The 18,987-nt window shown below is 43.3% G+C and overlaps 1 long non-coding RNA gene across 1 annotated transcript in view; it reads right to left on the bottom strand.

The window, feature by feature from the left end:
- Nucleotides 1–3,601: 3,601 nt before the first annotated feature.
- The window catches only part of LOC116364961 (uncharacterized), a 51,728-nt gene continuing 36,342 nt past the window's right edge, over nt 3,602–18,987 (bottom strand). The window contains exons 2-3 of the long non-coding RNA XR_004208036.1: nt 13,735–13,873; nt 3,602–4,448 (exon numbers count right to left, since the gene is read on the bottom strand). This is a non-coding gene — a long non-coding RNA (uncharacterized LOC116364961). The remainder of the gene's footprint in view (nt 4,449–13,734; nt 13,874–18,987) is intronic.

The following is an 18,987-nucleotide window of genomic DNA, read 5'->3' as shown; positions in this document are numbered from 1 at the left end:
GGCAATGGTAGGGCACTTCTATTTCTTTCAAGATCCAATCATGATAATAACAAGAATGTTTTGAATACCCTGAAATGCAGCTATTTAAGGATGGGCAATGAGGGTGTATTTGTCATGAGATATTAGTGTCCCACATGGAACAGCAGGATGATTGACAGATTGTTATTGTGATCACGGAAATAGTGGTGTTGTCCTCATCCATAAGCCTATTGTGTGCTATCATTACATTGCATCGAAGAGAGTGGGGGAAAAAAAGTCTACCCAATGAGTAATCTGTCCTAATTCAATTAAATATTGGTCTGTGGATTGCATTTTGGTTGGATAGGATTTAGACTGTCATAGATTGATATAGTGTGTAACACCAATACTTGAACATCCAGAACCCTGTGCATTCCCTCCTTCTCCTCCACACACACACATACACGCTCACATACACGCTCACACACACACTAACACACACACACACACACACACACACACACACACACACATACATGCTCACACATACACACACACACATACATGCTCACACACACACACACACATACACGCTCACACACACACACACACACACACACACACACACACACACACACACACACACACACACACACACACACACACACACACACACACACAGCCGACCGATGCCTGCATTATTGTGCTACAGGGTATGTTTCCTGCATGCCTTAATTCTAATAAGAGTTCATTTGCAGCACTGTATTTCATCAAGGCTGACAATGAACAATACATTCCTGGAGTGTTACATGCCCAGTCCTTTCACACCGTTCCTGAAGATCAACCTATGTTCCTCATGACGGCAATTTAACACTCTACTATACATTCAGGAAATGTCATTTCAATTCTGATTAGAGTGAGATCAATAGAATGTCATCATACAGAGGATAGTATACACACATCAACTTTTTCATGTTTCGTTATTAATCTGGGCAAATATGCTGAACACACAGAATTCTTATAGTATGTGTCCATATTTATAGCTCTATTCAATCAGATCCGCTTTAGCCGACATCCACATAGCGGTTGTTTTGACAGTGTCGGAGGGGGAACTGTGTTAGAGCTGTCAAATGCACAAATGGCTCCTGGCATTATACCTAAAGCGAGTATTGCCATTGGTTGCACGGATTCGCAAAAAGAGAAATCCAATGCAGCCTTGTTTACAAGTTGGAACACTGGGATGTGAGATGTAATCTACACCTCCATTAGGTTGATAGATGTAATCTACACCTCCATTAGGTTGATAGATGTAATCTACACCTCCATTAGGCTGATAGATGTAATCTACACCTCCATTAGGCTGATAGATGTAATCGATACCTCCATTAGGCTGATAGATGTAATCTACACCTCCATTAGGTTGATAGATGTAATCTACACCTCCATTAGGCTGATAGATGTAATCTACACCTCCATTAGGCTGATAGATGTAATCTACACCTCCATTATGCTGATAGATGTAATCTACACCTCCATTAGGCTGATAGATGTAATCTACACCTCCATTAGGCTGATAGATGTAATCTACACCTCCATTAGGCTGATAGATGTAATCTACACCTCCATTAGGCTGATAGATGTAATCTACACCTCCATTAGGCTGATAGATGTAATCTACACCTCCATTAGGCTGATAGATGTAATCTACACTTCCATTAGGCTGATAGATGTAATCTACACCTCCATTAGGCTGATAGATGTAATCTACACCTCCATTAGGCTGATCGAAATCATCATTCTTTTGTTTAAGGATTTTAAATTTGAGCGTCATTATTTCTATATAGGATACACTTTCTCGTTCTGAACTTCTAACGCGAGTGAGACGGGTGTGGCTGCATGACAATGATCCCAAGAGCAGCTGCTCACGCCTCCCGGGTGGCGCAGTGGTTAAGGGTGCTGTACTGCAGCGCCAGCTGTGCCATCAGAGACTCTGGGTTCGCGCCCAGGCTCTGTCGTAACCGGCCGTGACCGGGAGGTCCATGGGGCGACGTACAATTGGCCTAGCGTCGTCCGGGTTAGGGAGGGCTTGGTCGGTAGGGATGTCCTTGTCTCATCGCGCACCAGCGACTCCTGTGGCGGGCCGGGCGCAGTGCGCGCTAACCAAGGTTGCCAGGTGCACGGTGTTTCCTCCGACACATTGGTGCGGCTGGCTTCCGGGTTGGATGCGCGCTGTGTTAAGAAGCAGTGCGGCTAGGTTGGGTTGTGTATCGGAGGACGCATGACTTTCAACCTTCGTCTCTCCCGAGCCCGTACGGGAGTTGTAGCGATGAGACAAGATAGTAGCTACTACAACAATTGGACACCACGAAATTGGGGAGAAAAAGGGATAAAAAAAAAATTTAAGAGCAGCTGCTCAACTCCAATGCATTTCCACCTCCGACACCACCTAAACATCAGCTATGCGGGTGTCGCCTATCTTCAGCTACCGCCTGATCTGATTAAATCTAGGCTTTCATTTCTACACCATCGTGTAAAAAAACATGTGGGGTCCAAATCTCATCTCCGTGTACAGCATGGTTGAGCTCTTATTCTGATTACTGTATTTGTTTGGTTTTATCCATTCATTTTCAATAAGGTTGACTTGACCTAACGAACCAAAATAAACACATACGAATGTAATTTCTGCAGAGGTAATTCATGTCATTGAAAATACAACTTGAAATTAGCCTGTTTGACAAAAATGAAAAAGGTTGTGTTTTAGAGTCCATTTACTGCTTTGATTGTGTTAGGTAACATATTGACACACACATTGACTTGATCTTTCACCCCTGCATGCCATGCCACCTGTTAGAGCGTTGGCCGGCGGCCTGGGAGCAGCTCAGGTCATTAGGGCCATTCAGAAGAGTCAATGGAGGTTCCCAGGGGAGACTGTGGAGACTGGCCATTCCTGCACTGCACACTCCACTGTCCGCAAGGCTGATCCTCTGCTATAGCGCGGAGCTGGCGGATGCATGCAGAACCAAACCACTCTTGCATTTTGGGGGCCCTAAACAGGCGAGCAAACATTTTTAGTGGCCCACCTTTTGACTGGGGAGATAAGAATGTACGTGTAAAGTTAATTTCCAATTCCACACATTTTGCCATGGGGTAGAGATTTTTTTTTTTTTGTTGCAGTTTTAAAGCAAGTTTTCTGCAGTTCTACCCATTTTGCCATGGGGTGAAGAGAAATCTTAGCAGATTTAAAGCAAATTTCCTACAATTCTACACATTTTGCCATGTTAATGATACCTGAGTGAGAGTGACTAACAAAATCAGTGGTGGCCCCTTGGAGGTCAGGGTCCCTGGGCACGTGCCTTGCAAGCCCGGTCCCTGTTTGGCCATGACTATTACAAGTTTAGATAACTGGCTAGACTAACTTACCAATCTAAAAATGGTTAGCTAATTGAGTGACTGTCAGTGGCCCTAAAACCACTGTTGTGGATCTGCTGTTGACCTGTGTGTGTGTGTGTGTGTGTGTGTGTGTGTGTGTGTGTGTGTGTGTGTGTGTGTGTGTGTGTGTGTGTGTGTGTGTGTGTGTGTGTGTGTGTGTGTGTGTGTGTGTGTGTGTGTGTGTGTGTGTGTGTGTGTGTGTGTGTGTTTCAAATTATATCCACAGTGTGTCTTTACAGCCAGTTTCACACATGTACACACTCAGGAAAATCACAGTCACAAAAATGGGAAAAGCATTGCTTTATTGTCTATTCTCAACCATACTTTATCCATGAATATGAAAAATAAAAGCAAGGTACCTTTGAAAAGAAGATTGATCAGTGTACTTTGATCAGTAGCAACTTGAATCTTATGAAAGAACAGGAATTATATAACTAGAACATTAGGGGAAGAATATGACCAAATAACGAATTCCTTTTGAAGGTATTTCTTTGTTTTCCTCTTACCAGTAGGCTATTATCTGTTAAAGGCTAATGTGTATTAAATCTAAAAGCAACTATCATTCATCTTCCATAATGCTTGGCTGTAAATTACAGCATTATCTCTGTAGACATGGATGAAGAGAAGAGAGTGGGGGTGGAAATAAAGAGAGAGAAGGATATAAAAATAAAAAATAAATGAAAAATCCTTAGTCTGGGAAAGATTAGGCCCCTTCCAGTAGGGCCTGTCAGATTTATTTCCAACATCAAGGGCTTCTCTTCTCTCTCCAGCCCCATCCATCAGAGGCCTGTCTGGGGTTTATGTGTGGCCAGAGCCCTGGACTGGGGACGCTGGGTGAAGGGATGGAGGGTTGAGGGCTGGGGGAGTGAAGGGGTTAGGGGGTGGAGGTTTGGAGAGTGGAGCTGTAGGCTCCATGAACGGTTGCCAGGGTACCTGGGCTAGAGGCATCCTCCATCGTCTGGTATCCCAGGGTGAAACAGGAGCACCGGCCCCCAGTAAGTCACCAATGGAGGTGAAAAGCGGTGTCACCAAGATTAAAAGGGACTTCCCCACCCTCTGATCTGTGAGAGAAATGAAAGAGAGAGAGAGAGATGGAGGGAGAGAGAGAGAGAGAGAGAGAGAGAGAGAGAGAGAGAGAGAGAGAGAGAGATGGGAAAGAGGGTGAGAGAGAGAGAGAGAGAGATGGGAACGAGAGAGATGGGGAAAGAGAGAAAGGGTGGAAGGAGGGAGAGAAAGAGAGCACTGTATTACATGTCAATACGTCTAACTTGAAATTATTATTATGGATTGGGTTTGTAAAAAGGGATGTGCGTTCATTGTTTGGGGACAAGTCCCCTCCTCAAACAAACCCCTCCCTTATCCCCCACCACTACCACCCCCCTCAACATGTGCCTCTGCCACCACACACCCCTGCCGTCTTGCTCTGTGTAACCTAGCAACTATTTAATTAAAATAGCATCAGCAAGGATAGGGCTTTTTTTTCTTCCAAGCCCAGGATTTCCTCCAATCTCAGGTCTTTTCATCACAACGTGAATCAAAACCGTGACACGTCTGCAACTGTATAATACCGTTCATATTCCCTGCCTTCTTTGTTGCTTTGTTTTACCTTTGCCATTCTAACATGGCCACAGTTCGTATTCTTCCACCATCTCTCTATACTTGCGTCATTGACAGGCCTATCTGATTGAATGCAGATGATGTCATACCCACACCAACAGCACATTAGTGGTGCAGGAGGCTTTAAAGGTGTGTGTAGGACTTTGAGCCACAGAGAACTACAAACAAGGCCTTCACCTCTCTTTCCTTTACTTGCGTATATCAAGAGCAATGAGGCACTTACCCATCCTCTTTTACCTCTCTCTCGCTGTGCCGTCTCACTTGACCCTAAAAAAATGCCATTCACCACCTTCTACAAATGTTCCAGGCTCGAGTAAGGCGGAGCAAAAAGTAGAAATGTAAAGCAGGTCCTCACATCGCCGTTCATCGCCCGTGATGTCATTCAAACAGCATCCAACCACTTCTATTCAGAGAAATAAAACAATGGGGCAAAATGTGGCTCAGGGCTGCCAGCGTGAACATCTCCATCTTTTCCCTTCTTCTCTACAGAGCCCATAGAGCCTACAGATATAAAGGAGACGCCTATGCATTCCATAGTGATGTAATAACAGCCCAGGCTTTCTCTCTGAAAGTACTGTATTGTAAGTGTGCTTTTGTAGGATTTCCACCATTTTCTTCGAAGCACTTGAGAGGAACCTACAGTGTGATTACTAGGGTGTAGGGAAAAGTCATGGTAAATGGCTCTAATGATGCTCCCTCCAAATTGGTATATTATGGGGTTGACCTGCTCTCCAGGTTCACGCCTACCTTCTACCTTCTCCACAGTCTAATCTTCCCTCTTACTGTGTTTCCCACTCTCACCTCCTCCCACACTCACCCTGCTTCCAATTTTACCTCAAAACCTATTCAGACATTTTGATTCAAACACAGACACTTCAGGCCAATGAAAACGGAGAGAGTTTAGGAATTGTAAGGGATAAAGCTACGTAATACTTTTATATCTAGTATGCTCTGCGAAAATCTTTTAAAAACCAAATTCAGAGGTTAAGTCCATGCAAGGACACGTCTATTTAGTGTGATATTTCCGAGAGCTGGTATCAATGGATGAACATCCTGTTAAAGTGAAGCATATTCAAAAAGCAGGGGAGACATGGCTCTGACTTGTGTTTGACATATATACTGCTTGTCTCTGGTTGCTTGTATAATTGTACAGTAAGGACAATGAACACGCTTTGTAATTGTGTAGCGATTTTTGTTTACTCCTGATTACCGTTGTCATTCTCACTCTCTCTGATTCATACACACACACACACACACACACACACACACGCACGCACGCACACACACACACACACAATTCTGCACACATACACACGCAATCACGTACACACACACACAATCACGCACACACAAACACATAAGCGAGCGCAGACAAACACAATCACACACACACACATCCATTAATTACGCAATAAAACACTCATTACAGAGGTGTAGAAAATCTGTTCTGAGGTAACATTTGAGTTCTTTCCCTCAGAGCATCATAATACATGTAGGCTTTTAATTGATTTGAAAATATCAAAATAGCATCATAAATTATTATTGTTGACCTTTGTCATTAGAATTACACACCAATATACTATTGCTATTTTGACACACAATACAAATACACAATTCAATTGATTTAAAAAATAAATGCATTATAATACGCAACATCAAGGCAAATGTCATGTGAAATGTTATTGGCATTTGGCCTTTGTTGTGTCACAGTGTAAATAATTATAGTAGGTCATGATAATGCAATGTCACATATTATGATTTTATATATATTGAGGATGTGTGTCTTATTTTCCCCCAAATACTACAATACTTATTGAACATTGATGATGACCAAATGTTATGTGAATTGAGTGTTTTGAGCTTTGAAAGCAAATGCACAGTAGTCACTGTATTTCATACATGTATAGACGCCTGTATTTGCTATACGCCTGTCTGGTTAGTATCATTGTATCACCATGGCCACAATGCATGTCATCACCAGTTAAATATGTTAATCCTTCACCAGAATTTATGTTCACAAAACCATTTGGCATAACGGCATGTGATTTTGACATGAAAGAGGGAAAAGCCCTTAACATTTTATAATGGCACTTTACATTGGAGGACGAGCAAGAACAACATTTAAGTTCCTCAAAATGGGTCCAGAACAGTGATAGGTTATGCTATTTTGTATTTTATACTTGCTATTTTGCATTTTATACTTGCTATTTTGCATTTTATACTTGCTATTTTGTATTTTTGTTGTTGGGAATACAGGGGGGACTGACTTCCCCTTTAAGGTACATGGACAACATGTACAGTAGGTGGAAAAAGCTACCCCTAGCCTGTATGACCATGGACACAACTACATGGGTAATACTTAGACCATGTAAGACTATGGGGAAATGTGTTTGTTATACATCTGATGTTTATCTGTATTGAATGGCGAATAAAACATTGACATAAAAATCTCTGTGGTCCAAGAAGGGAGAAGAGGGTGGATGTTTACAGTACCAGTCAAAAGTTTGGACACACTCACTCATTCCAGGGTTTTTCCTTATTTTTACTATTTTCTACATTGTAGAATAATAGTGAAGACATCAAAACTATAAAATAAGTTATTACATTTTTGTAAATGTTTTTATTTTTTAAATGTAAACTTTATTTAATTAGGCAAGTCAGTTAAGAACAAATTCTTATTTACGATGACGGCCTACACTGGCCAAACCCGGACGACGCTGGGCCAATTGTGCGCCGCCCTATAGTACCACCAATCACAGCCGGTTGTGATACAGCCTGGATTCAAACCAGGGTGTTTGTAGTGATGCATCAAACACTGAGCTGCAGAGCCATAGACTGCTGCGCCACTCGGGAGACTTTTTTATTAGATTTTATTCCACCTTTATTTAACCAGGTAGGCTAGTTGAAAACAAGTTCTCATTTGCAACTGCGACCTGGCCAAGATAAAGCAAAGCAGTTCGACACATACAACAACACAGAGTTACACATGGAATAAACAAACATACAATCAATAATACAGTAGAAAAATATATGTAGAATGTGCAAATGAGGTAGGATAAGAGAGATAAGGCAATAAATAGGCCATGGTGGCGAAGTAATTACAATGTAGCAATTAAACACTGGAATGGTAGAATGTGCAGAAGATGAATGTGCAAGTAGAGATACTGGGGTGCAAAGGAGCAAGATAAATAAATAAATACAGTAAGGGGATGAGGTAGATTGGATGGGCTATTTAGAGATGAGCTATTTACAGGTGCAGTGATCTGTGAGCTGCTCTGACAGCTGGTGCTTAAAGCTAGTGAGGGAGGTAAGAGTCTCCAGCTTTAGTGATTTTTGCAGTTCGTTACAGTCATTGGCAGCAGAGAACTGGAAGGAGAGGCGGCCAAAGGAAGAATTGGCTTTGGGAGTGACCAGTGAGATATACCTGCTGGAGAGCGTGCTATGGGTGGGTGCTGCTATGGTGACCAGTGAGCTGAGATAAGGTGGGGCTTTACCTAGCAGAGACTTGTAGATGACCTGGAGTCAGTGGGTTTGGCGTCGAGTATAAAGTGAGGGCCAGCCAACGAGAACGTACAGGTCGCAGTCGTGGGTAGTATACAGGTATGGGGCTTTGGTGACAAAACGGATGGCACTGTGATAGACTGCATCCAATTTGTTGAGTCGAGTGTTGGAGGCTATTTTGTAAATGACATCACCGAAGTCGAGGATCGGTAGGATGGTCAGTTTTACGAAGGTATGTTTGGCAGCATGAGTGAAGGATGCTTTGTGCGAAATAGGAAGCATAATCTAGATTTAATTTTGGATTGGAGATGTTTAATGTGAGTCTGGAAGGAGAGTTTACAGTCTAACCAGACACCTAGGTATTTGTAGTTGTCCACATATTCTAAGTCAGAACCTTCCAGAGTAGTGATGCTGGAAGAGCGGGCAGGTGATCGATCGGTTGAAGAGCATGCATTTAGTTTTATTTACATTTAAGAGCAGTTGGAGGCCACGGAAGGAGAGTTGTATGGCATTGAAGCTCATCTGGAGGTTAGTTAACACAGTGTCCAAAGAATGACCAGAGGTATACAGAATGGTGTCGTCTGCATAGAGGTGGATCAAAGAATCACCCGCAGCCAGAGCGACATCATTGATGTATACAGAGAAGAGAGTCGGCCCGAGAATTGAACCCTGTGGCACACCCATAGAGACTGTCCGGACAACAGGCCCTCCGATTTGACATACTGAACTCTATCAGATAAGTATTTGATAAACCAGGCGACACCAGGCGAACAGGCGGTGATTGACAGTTGAAAGCCTTAGCCAGGTCGATGAATACGGCTGCACAGTAATGTCTCTTATCGATGGAAGTTATGATATCGTTTAGGACCTTGAGCGTGACTGAGGTGCACCCATGACCAGCTCTGAAACCAGATTGCATAGCGGAGAAGGTACAGTGGGGTTTGAAATGGTCGGAGATCTGTTTGTTAACTTGGCTTTCGAAGACCTTACAAGGGCAGGGTAGAATAGATATAGGTCAGTAGCAGTTTGGTTCTAGAGTGTCTCCCCCTTTGAAGTGGGGGATGACCACTGCAGCTTTCCAATCTATGGGAATCTCAGACGATACGAAAGAGAGGTTGAACAGGCTCGTAATATTGCAACAATTTTGGCAGATAATTTTAGAAAGAGAGGGTCCAGATTTTCTAGCCTGGCTGATTTGTAGGGATCCAGATTTTGCAGCTCTTTCAGAACATCAGCTATCTGGATGAAGGAAAAGTGGGGCAGGTTTGGGCGTGTGGCTGTGGGGAGCACAGGGCTGTTGACCGGGGTATGGGTAGCCAGGTGGAAAGCATGGCCAGCCGTAGAAATGTTTTATTGATATTCTCAATTATAGTGGATTTATCGGTGGTGACAGTGTTTCCTAGCCTCAGTGCAGTGGGCAGCTGGGAGGAGGTGCTCTTATTCTCCATGGACTTTGCAGTGTCCCAGAACTTTATTGAGTTTGTGCTACAGGATTCAAATTTCTGTTTGAAAAAAGCTAGCCTTAGCTTTCCTAACTGCCTTTGTATATTTGTTCCTAACTTCCCTGAAAAGTTGCATATCGCGGGGGCTGTTCGATGCTATTGCAAAACGCCACAGGATGTTTTTGTGCTTGTCAAGGGCAGTCAGGTCTGGAGAGAACCACGGGCTATATCTGTTCCTGGTTCTACATTTTTTTGAATGGGGAATGCTTATTTAAGATGGTGAGGAAGGCACTTTTAAAGAATAACCAGGCATCCTCTACTGACGGGATGAGGTCAATGTCCTTCCAGGATACCCGGGCCAGGTCGATAAGAAAGGCCTGCTCGCTGGTGTTTTAGGGAGCGTTTGACAGTGATGAGTGGAGGTCATTTGACCGCAGACCCATTACGGATGCAGGCAATGTGGCAGTGATCGCTGAGATCTTGGTTGAAAACAGCAGAGGTGTATTTGGAGGGCAAGTTGGTCAGGATGATATCTATGAGGGTGCCCGTGTTTACGGATTTGGGGTTGTACCTGGTGGGTTCATTGATCATTTGTGTGAGATTGAGGGCATCGAGCTTAGATTGTAGGACGGCCGGGGTGTTAAGCATGTCACAGTTTACGTCACCTAGGTCACCTAGCAGCACGACCTCTGAAGATAGATGGGGGGCAATCAATTCACATATGGTGTCCAGGGCACAGCAGAGGGTGGTCTATAGCAAGCGGCAACAGTGAGAGACTTGTTTCTGGAATGGATGGATTTTTAAAAGTAGAAGTTCAAATTGTTTGGGTACAGACCTGGATAGTAAGACAGAACTCTGCAGGCTATCTCTGCAGTAGATTGCAACACCGCCCCGTTTGGCAGTTCTATCTTGTCGGAAAATGTTACAGTTAGGGATGGAAATGTCAGGGTTTTTGGTGGACTTCCTAAGCCAGGATTCAGACACGGCTAGGACATCCGGGTTGGCAGAGTGTGCTAAAGCAGTGACTAAAACAAGCTTAGGGTCTCCTGGCTTCTGATGTTAACATGCATGAAAGCAAGGCTTTTATGGTTACAGAAGTCAACAAATGAGAGCACCTGGGGAGTATGAGTGGAGCTAGGCACTGCAGGGCCTGGATCAACCTCTACATCACCAGAGGAACAGAGGAGGAGTAGGATGAGGGTACGGCTAAAAGGAGCAGGTTTTTGGGCATGAGATAATAGATTCAAGGCATAATGTACAGACAGGGGTATGGTAGGATGAGAGTACATTGGAGGTAAACCTAGGCATTGAGTAATGATGAGAGATATAGCCTTGATGACAGCTTTGCATACTTTAGGCATTCCCTCAACCAACTTCACCTGGAATACTTATCCAACATTCTTGAAGAATATATGCTGAGCATTTGTTGGCTGCTTTTCCTTCACTCTGCCGTCCAACTCATCCCAAACCACCTCAATTGGGTTGAGGTCAGGTGATTGTGTAGGCCAGGTCATCTGATGCAGCACTCCATCACTCTCCTTCTTGGTCAAATAGCCCTTACACAGCCTGGTGGTGCGTTGCGCCATTGTCCTGTTGAAAATCAAATGATTGTCCCACTAAGCGCAAACCAGATGGGATGGCGTATCGCTGCAGAATGTTGTAATAGCCATGCTGGTTAAGTGTGCCTTGAATTCTAAATCAATCACATTCTGTGTCACCAGCAAAGAACCCCCACACCATCACACCTCCTCCATGCTTCAGAGTGGGAACCACACATGCAGAGATAATCTGTTCACTTACTCTGCGTCTCACAAAGACACGGTGATTGTAACCAAAAATCTCAAATTTTGACTTGTCAGACCAAAGGACAGATTTCCACGTCTCATGTCCATTGCTCGTGTTTCTTGGCCCAATTAAGTCCTTTCTTATTATTGGTGTCCTTTAGTAGTGGTTTCTTTGCAGCAATTTGACTATGAAGGCCTGATTCACACAGTCTCCTCTGAAAAGTTGATGTTGAGTTGTGTCTGTTACTTGAACTTGGTGAAGCATTTATTTGGGCTGCAATTTCTGAGGCTAGTAACTCTAATGAACTTATCCTCTGTAGTAGAGGTAACCCTGGTTCTCCTTTCCTGTTGTGGTCCTCACGAGAGCCAGTTTCATCATAGCACTTGATGGTTTTTGTGACTGCACTTGAATAAATGTTCATAGTTCTTGAAATTTTCCAGATTGATTGACCTTCATGTCTTAAAGTTATGATGGACTGTCGTTTCTCTTTGCTTTTTCGAGCTGTTCTTGACATAATATGGACTTGGTCTTTTACTAAATAGGGATATCTTCTGTATACCACCCCTACCTTGTCACAACACAACTGATTGGATCAAACGTATTAAGAAGGAAATAAATTCCAGAAATGTAACTTTTAACAAGGCATACTTTGTCACAATCGTGTGTATATGTGGCAGGGAAGTCAGGCGCATGAGAATTAAACTTGGTAAAATGGAGTAATTAAAATGTTAAAAAACATAACTCCAAAACCATAAATACAAAAGAAACAAATTGGGTATGAGGACCCGTCACGCACCAAATACAAACAACACGAAACTGAACATAAAACCATTTTTGACAAAGACATGATGGGAAACAGAGGGTTAAATACACAACAGGTAATGAATGGGATTGAAACCAGGTGTGTAGGAAGACAAGACAAAACCAATGGAAAATGAAAAATGGATCAATGATGGCTAGAAGACCGGTGACGTCGACCGCCGAGCACCACTCGAACAGGGAGAGGCATCGACTTCGGCAGAAGTCATGACACACCTGTTAATTGAAATGCATTCCAGGTGACTACCTCATGAAGCTGGTTGAGAGAATACCAATAGTGTGCAAAGCTGTCATCAAGGCAAAGGGTGACTACTTTGAAGAATCTCAAATATAAAAATATTTAGGTTTGTTTAACACTTTTTTTACTACATGATTCCGTATGTGTTATTTCAGTTTTTTTGAAATATTATTATTCTACAATGTAGAAGATAGTAAAAATAAAGAATAACCCTTGAAAGAGTACAGTAGGTGTGTCCACACTTTTGACTGTTACTGTAGGTGATGTCAAAACTAGAAGTAGTGTTTAGTTAATTCTGCAGAGAGCTCTACCAGGTATATTTTTATGGTATGGTTGTTCAGTCTAAATTCGTGACACTATAGGCACAAGTCAGTTTTTCTAAATAGATTGCAACAGTTTCCAGGTATGGACTGCAGAAGAGGAACAGAATTTGTTAGCACAGGACATCAGTACACTGGGTAAGTCTCTGAGAGATAATCATTTTGATGTGGAAGAGCTTCAACCTTTAAAAATAATTTCCATTGATCAAAGTCAGCAATTTGAAATTTCAAACAAAATGTCCCATGACAGACCAAAGAACCAAAGCATTTAGCCCATTTCAGCCCAAGTAATTCTACCTATATTTGAACAATGTTTATGGACACTATTTACACTTACTTGATAACCATGATAATGAGATCAATATCAAGCTTTGTAAAAATATATATGAAATAATAATACCTGTCAATTCTATTGTTAAAAACACTAATGTATTTGTGGAGTGGGCATTTACAGGCGACACAGAGGTATGTGGGAGAGAGCTTGGGCAGTTTGGAAGGTCCCGCCCCCCATTGGCCATCTCTTTACTTTGACACACGTCTAGTCTTGATGACACATGCAACAATGCTGTCTCTCCACTCCACAAACCTAACACGACTGGCTCAGACAATGTTGTGGCCTACGGACCATATGCTGTGCTTGCAGCCAGAGATGTGTCCTCTGCCCAAAGGTCAGTGGGAACAGGGAGCAGCCAGACCAGGTCATCTAGGGTGAGGCCTCGCTCAGAGCTCCAGGGGGAATCTTTCAGAGACCCAGACATAACAGCCTGGAGAGGAGAAAAAAAGGAGAGGAGAAGAGAAGAAAGGAGAGATGGTCAAAAGTTCTGTTTTTGGTGTCTCGGCTTGTCAACAATTACACAAACAACTGTCACATCAGACAGAAATATTGGTTTATCACCCTGTGCACTTGGGCCACTATTCCCTACCCAATCATCTCATCCCACTCAGCCCCATGCTTCAAAACCCTTTCACCTCCCGCATACACACACACTCTCATATCCCTCATTAAAATGCAGAACCCCTCACACCCCTGCCACATACATTAATTAGGACTCTGGTAACAAGCTAGCTCCATTTATTCAAACCCAGAGCCCCTTACCATTAGTCTGACAGTGGTTAACAGCGGCTGAAGGCCCACAGGCTGCAGTGCTCTCTCCTCAGTGCCCCTGATTAAAAGGAGAACCCCTCGGACACAAACCTTTTGACTCCTTTCAACATCTCTGACCCTCAGATGATCCCTTGACCGGACCGCCAACTGTCAAGTGTACCTGTTTCCACGGGCTCCACCCCCATCCCATCTCTGTCCTCTCCAGTCTCCATGCCTCTCACCTCACGCCAGTCTAATCCAGCCCACCACCTCCTGCTCAATCTAATTGTCACTTTATATTCCCCACTAGACCCTTGTGGTTTTTATTTTCAGCTTAAGCCCTAATGTACACCGAACAAAAATATAAATGCAACATCCAACAATTTCAAAGATTTTACTGAGTTACAGTTCATATGAGGAAATCAGTCAATTGAAATAAATAAATTAGGCCCTAATCTATAGATTTTACATGACTGGGAATATAGATATGCATCTGTTGGTCAGAGATACTTTTTTTTTTAAGGTAGGGGCATTGATCAGAAAACCAGTCAGTATCTGGTGTGACCACTATTAGCCTCAGGCTATTGATTGTGGCCTGTGGAATGTTGTCCGATCCTCTTCAATGGCTGTGCAAAGTTGCTGGATATTGGCGAGAACTGGAACACGCTGTTGTACACATCAATCCAGAGCATCCCAAACATGCTCAATAGGTGACATGTCTGGTGATTATGCAGTCCATGGAAGAACTGGGACATTTTCAGCTTTCAGGAATTGTGTACAGATCCTTGCGACAATATCATGCTGAAACATGAGGTGATGGCAGAAGATGAATGGAACGACAATGGGCCTCAGTATCTTGTCACAGTATCTCTGTGCATTGAAATTGCCATCGATAAAATGAAAATGTGTTCGTTGTCTGTAGCTTATGCCTGCCCATACCATAACCCCGTTGCACACTGTCTGCCATCTGCCCAGTACAGTTTAAACCGGGGTTCATCCATGAAGAGCACACTTCTCCAGCGTGCCAGTGGCCATCGAAGGTGAATATTTGCCCACTGAAGACAATCACAGTCAGTCACAACGCTGAACTGCAGTCAGGCCAAGACTCTGTTGAGGATGATGCATCTGTCTTGGGGATTTGGACAGGTGTACCTGTCCCAGATTCCATCTTTAGGCTCTTCCCAACGGGGTCTCCCCATTCAGAGCAAAACTTCTCATTAGCTGGTGCCCTTGAAAGACGTAGCACTGCATTTCAAATTCAGTTACACATTCTGTTTGAATGGGGGGTAAAGGAGAACGGCAGAGAGAAAGGGAGAGAGAGTCTTCTGAGACTACAGTAATTTCATGCCATCATAGTTACCTTGGGCAGGAGACATTCTAATGGGGTTTCTGTGAGGAGCTCCTGGACAATAAAGCTTTTGAGAGATGAAAATGTGGTAGGCTTCCTATGCCACATAGTATTTCTACTTGAAATTGAAAGGTCTAAGCATAGTGAGAAATTGTCATATGTGGTGAATGTTATGGACTGTGTGAATTGAATCCACTATAATTTTAAGCAATTGTCTCTAATGGCTTTAATTGTGTGTGAATTGGAAGGGTGACATTTTCAGCTAAACTTTCTATCATCTCTACGCTCAAAGAGCAAAGCAGAAGACTATGAACACACAGTTATTGGTCTGACAGTATAATAATCCCTCCTTGTTCTATTCACCCTTCCTGTAGCAGAGAAGCAGCAGATCAATGATTCATTGATCAATGTACGAGGGCTGTGTCTGGGACCCATGGTACTACCCCGCTCTCTAGCTGGTCAAAACACCATCACAGCCATACACCTCTCTGCCCTGTTTTCACAAGCAGGAAAGTGGAATCGCCTTTACCCACTCAACCTTCCCCCAGCCCCCACAGAGTACTGTGCCCAGACATACTTGATACTAGCTCATTGCCATAGTGGCACCATAGCTCTGAGCTGATTGGGGTTTGCTTTGGAACAACCTCCAGTCTATGGGTGGGTGGGTAGGTTAGGACCTGTTCCGGTTCATAATTGTCTTCAAGACTGCTGGTCTGAAACTCTCCAGCACATCTCCTAGCCATGAGCAGTGGCATTGTAGCCATGGCAGTCCTTTACCTCTGTCTCTACCTGTCTCTAATGATGCGGACGACTGTGCTGGAGTACAGCAGGGGGGAACTGGGTCTCTCCTAACGAGCACATTCTCAGAGAGCGGGTGGTCAGAGGTGGGAGGGCCAGGGAGGTCAAACAACACCACAGCAAGAGAGACGTTCCTCATTCTAGCCCTCCAAATGAGCTAATAACTGTGATTAGCTGATGCTACAGAAACCACTGAGGAGAGGGAGTCTTGGTGGCCCGCTGGTTCCATGGTGAATGTCCTACATCTAATAAAGCAAAAGAGGGGGTGTGTTAATAGGATTATTGCCACAGCTGTGATGCAGTCAAAGGAAAGAGGCGTAGCCAGAAGAATTGACAAGTCCAAATGGTATACCAGTCAATTGTTACAGACCATACAGTGTAAAGACCTCCTGTACTCACAGATGGATTGTGGTAGTGACTGGCCGGCTGTTTGCTCTATGGCCACCCCTCTGTTGTTGAGGTGGATAGGAGTATTTATTGACCACCTGTCACCCCACCACTCCTCCTCAGCAGACCCCTTAATAAACACTTCAGAGGCCCAGGGCTGGTGGTCATGAAACCAAAGGATTAAGACCTTGTCTTTGCCAGACACCGACCTCAGATGAATGTGACCAGACTGTTGAAATGAAATGTTTATGGTGGTGGACAGTCTTGGTTGTAGATTTTACTTTTCTATCTGACATGTGTTTGTATTTTTTTCATAATCCATTTAGACAAATCCATTAAGGAATTTTCAGTCTCCCCATACATTGTCTAGCAGTTTGTTGGAGAGGGGTAGCTATCTCACTTTACCTGTGATGAATCAGTCATTTTAACAGGTAACAGCCTGGAAAATGGTCCTGACATGCTTCGATGTGATTTGATGTATATCCTCTCACTGAATAGATGTACGCAAGTATTGCCAGTTATTAAATTCATTAATTGACTTCATTTTGATTGGCAGTCATGGAGATTGATTTCGGTACGTGTAAACTCTACTTTTCTTTTCAATATTTGGGCTATTTCCGATGTCAGTACATGTAACTATATACTTAATCCATTCTGTAACCAAGTACCAATCATGTTTGTCTATGGAGATTGCATGGCGGTGTGCTCGATTTTATGCTGAAATAGCCGAATCCACTCATTTGAAGGGGTGTCCACATACCTTTGGAAATGTAGTGTCTGTTTTGTTTTGCTTAATCCATTCTATAACCAAGTGCCTGTCATGATGAACAAATACATGAAGCAGATGATAGAGAAAGAATTCTCTTCACCCTAGACATTGATGTACATTTGTAGACATATGCATGCTCAACCCTAATGGCAGTCAAAGGCTATTTTCTCCCCTTACGCCACCTCTCGTTGCTGCCAATTGAAAGCTACCTCATGGACACCCTCTACAGTAAGACTGACACAGATGAAAGCTAATAGGTTATAGTATGGAGGAACTGTAGAACATGACCACGGTAGCAGTGCGGGCGGGCAAGTGTTTGTGCCCCACGGCACACTACAAGGGTTGAAAGGTTCCCCCACATCTGCCAAGACACCGGGAGGCAGATACAGGATTAGCATCCCGTGCTCTCGCCGTAGGCAGTTGCTACCAGAGGCACACAGCTGCTCACACACACATACACACACACAAATACACACACAAACGCAAATTAGCAGGGAAAACCCACACAGAACTCACTGAGTCTTTCCTCTGTCAGGTTTGGACTGAATTTGAAAGCATATTGCCGATGGTGATTCCAGGAGGATATGTTGAAGCTGTGTGGGGTAATAATAGTTAGAATCAGCTTTATTAGAGGTACTAATGATTTAGATATATTATGATATATATATTTAGATATATTATGATATAGGCCTACTTTACCTGATGATTTAAAGGTATTGATATATAGGCCAAGTGCATACTATGTCATTATATATACTGTATATGTATGTACTGTAGTTGTTTATATGGTTTAAGAAAAACAACTCAGTGAGCTCCTCCTATCCAACCATATACACACACAGTATACACACACACTCTGCATGCTCCCTGTGGCATGTCTGAGGACGTGAAAGCAGCCTAGCTGCAGTGTCCCTGGCGTTATACAGTAAGACTCAGGGGGTCTCCCAGCAGGAAACAGAAACAGACACAGTACAGTATGCCATACAATGAACCCACAAAGTTCATGTCAGTGCACAACAGATGTACAATCTTCACTTGATCACCTTGTTGCAGGAGAACTTTACTGCAACAAAGGGAATTTAAAACTTGCAGTATATTTGAGGTTTAAAAAGGCTTCTAAAGTTTTTAATTTCCACTTTTAAATTTCAGACTTTATTTTCCCTTACAAAATGAATGTGTCAACACCTACAAAAATGTAAATTCATTATAATCCACATAATGATTCACACTTCCTGTTGCTGCAGGATTATTTTCCTGCTGTAGGAGACTGGCTCAAAAACTGTTTTCAGGTAGGCCTGTAATAACTATGAAATTCCCTCACTGGGCAATATAACCGGTTATAACATCGTTATGGTAGGGTAGGAGTTAAGACTCAAAGAGGGCCTCCTGGGTGGCGCTGTACTGCAACGCCACCAGAGACTCTAGGTTCGTGCCCAGGCTCTGTCGTAACCGGCCGTGACCGGGAGGTCCGTGGGGCGGCACAATTGGCCTA

The sequence above is a fragment of the Oncorhynchus kisutch genome, linkage group LG3 (assembly GCF_002021735.2).
Source record: "Oncorhynchus kisutch isolate 150728-3 linkage group LG3, Okis_V2, whole genome shotgun sequence".
Classification (NCBI taxonomy): domain Eukaryota; kingdom Metazoa; phylum Chordata; class Actinopteri; order Salmoniformes; family Salmonidae; genus Oncorhynchus; species Oncorhynchus kisutch.
The sequence above is the reverse complement of the archived record's forward strand: the minus strand, read 5'-3'. Positions and strand labels throughout refer to the sequence as shown.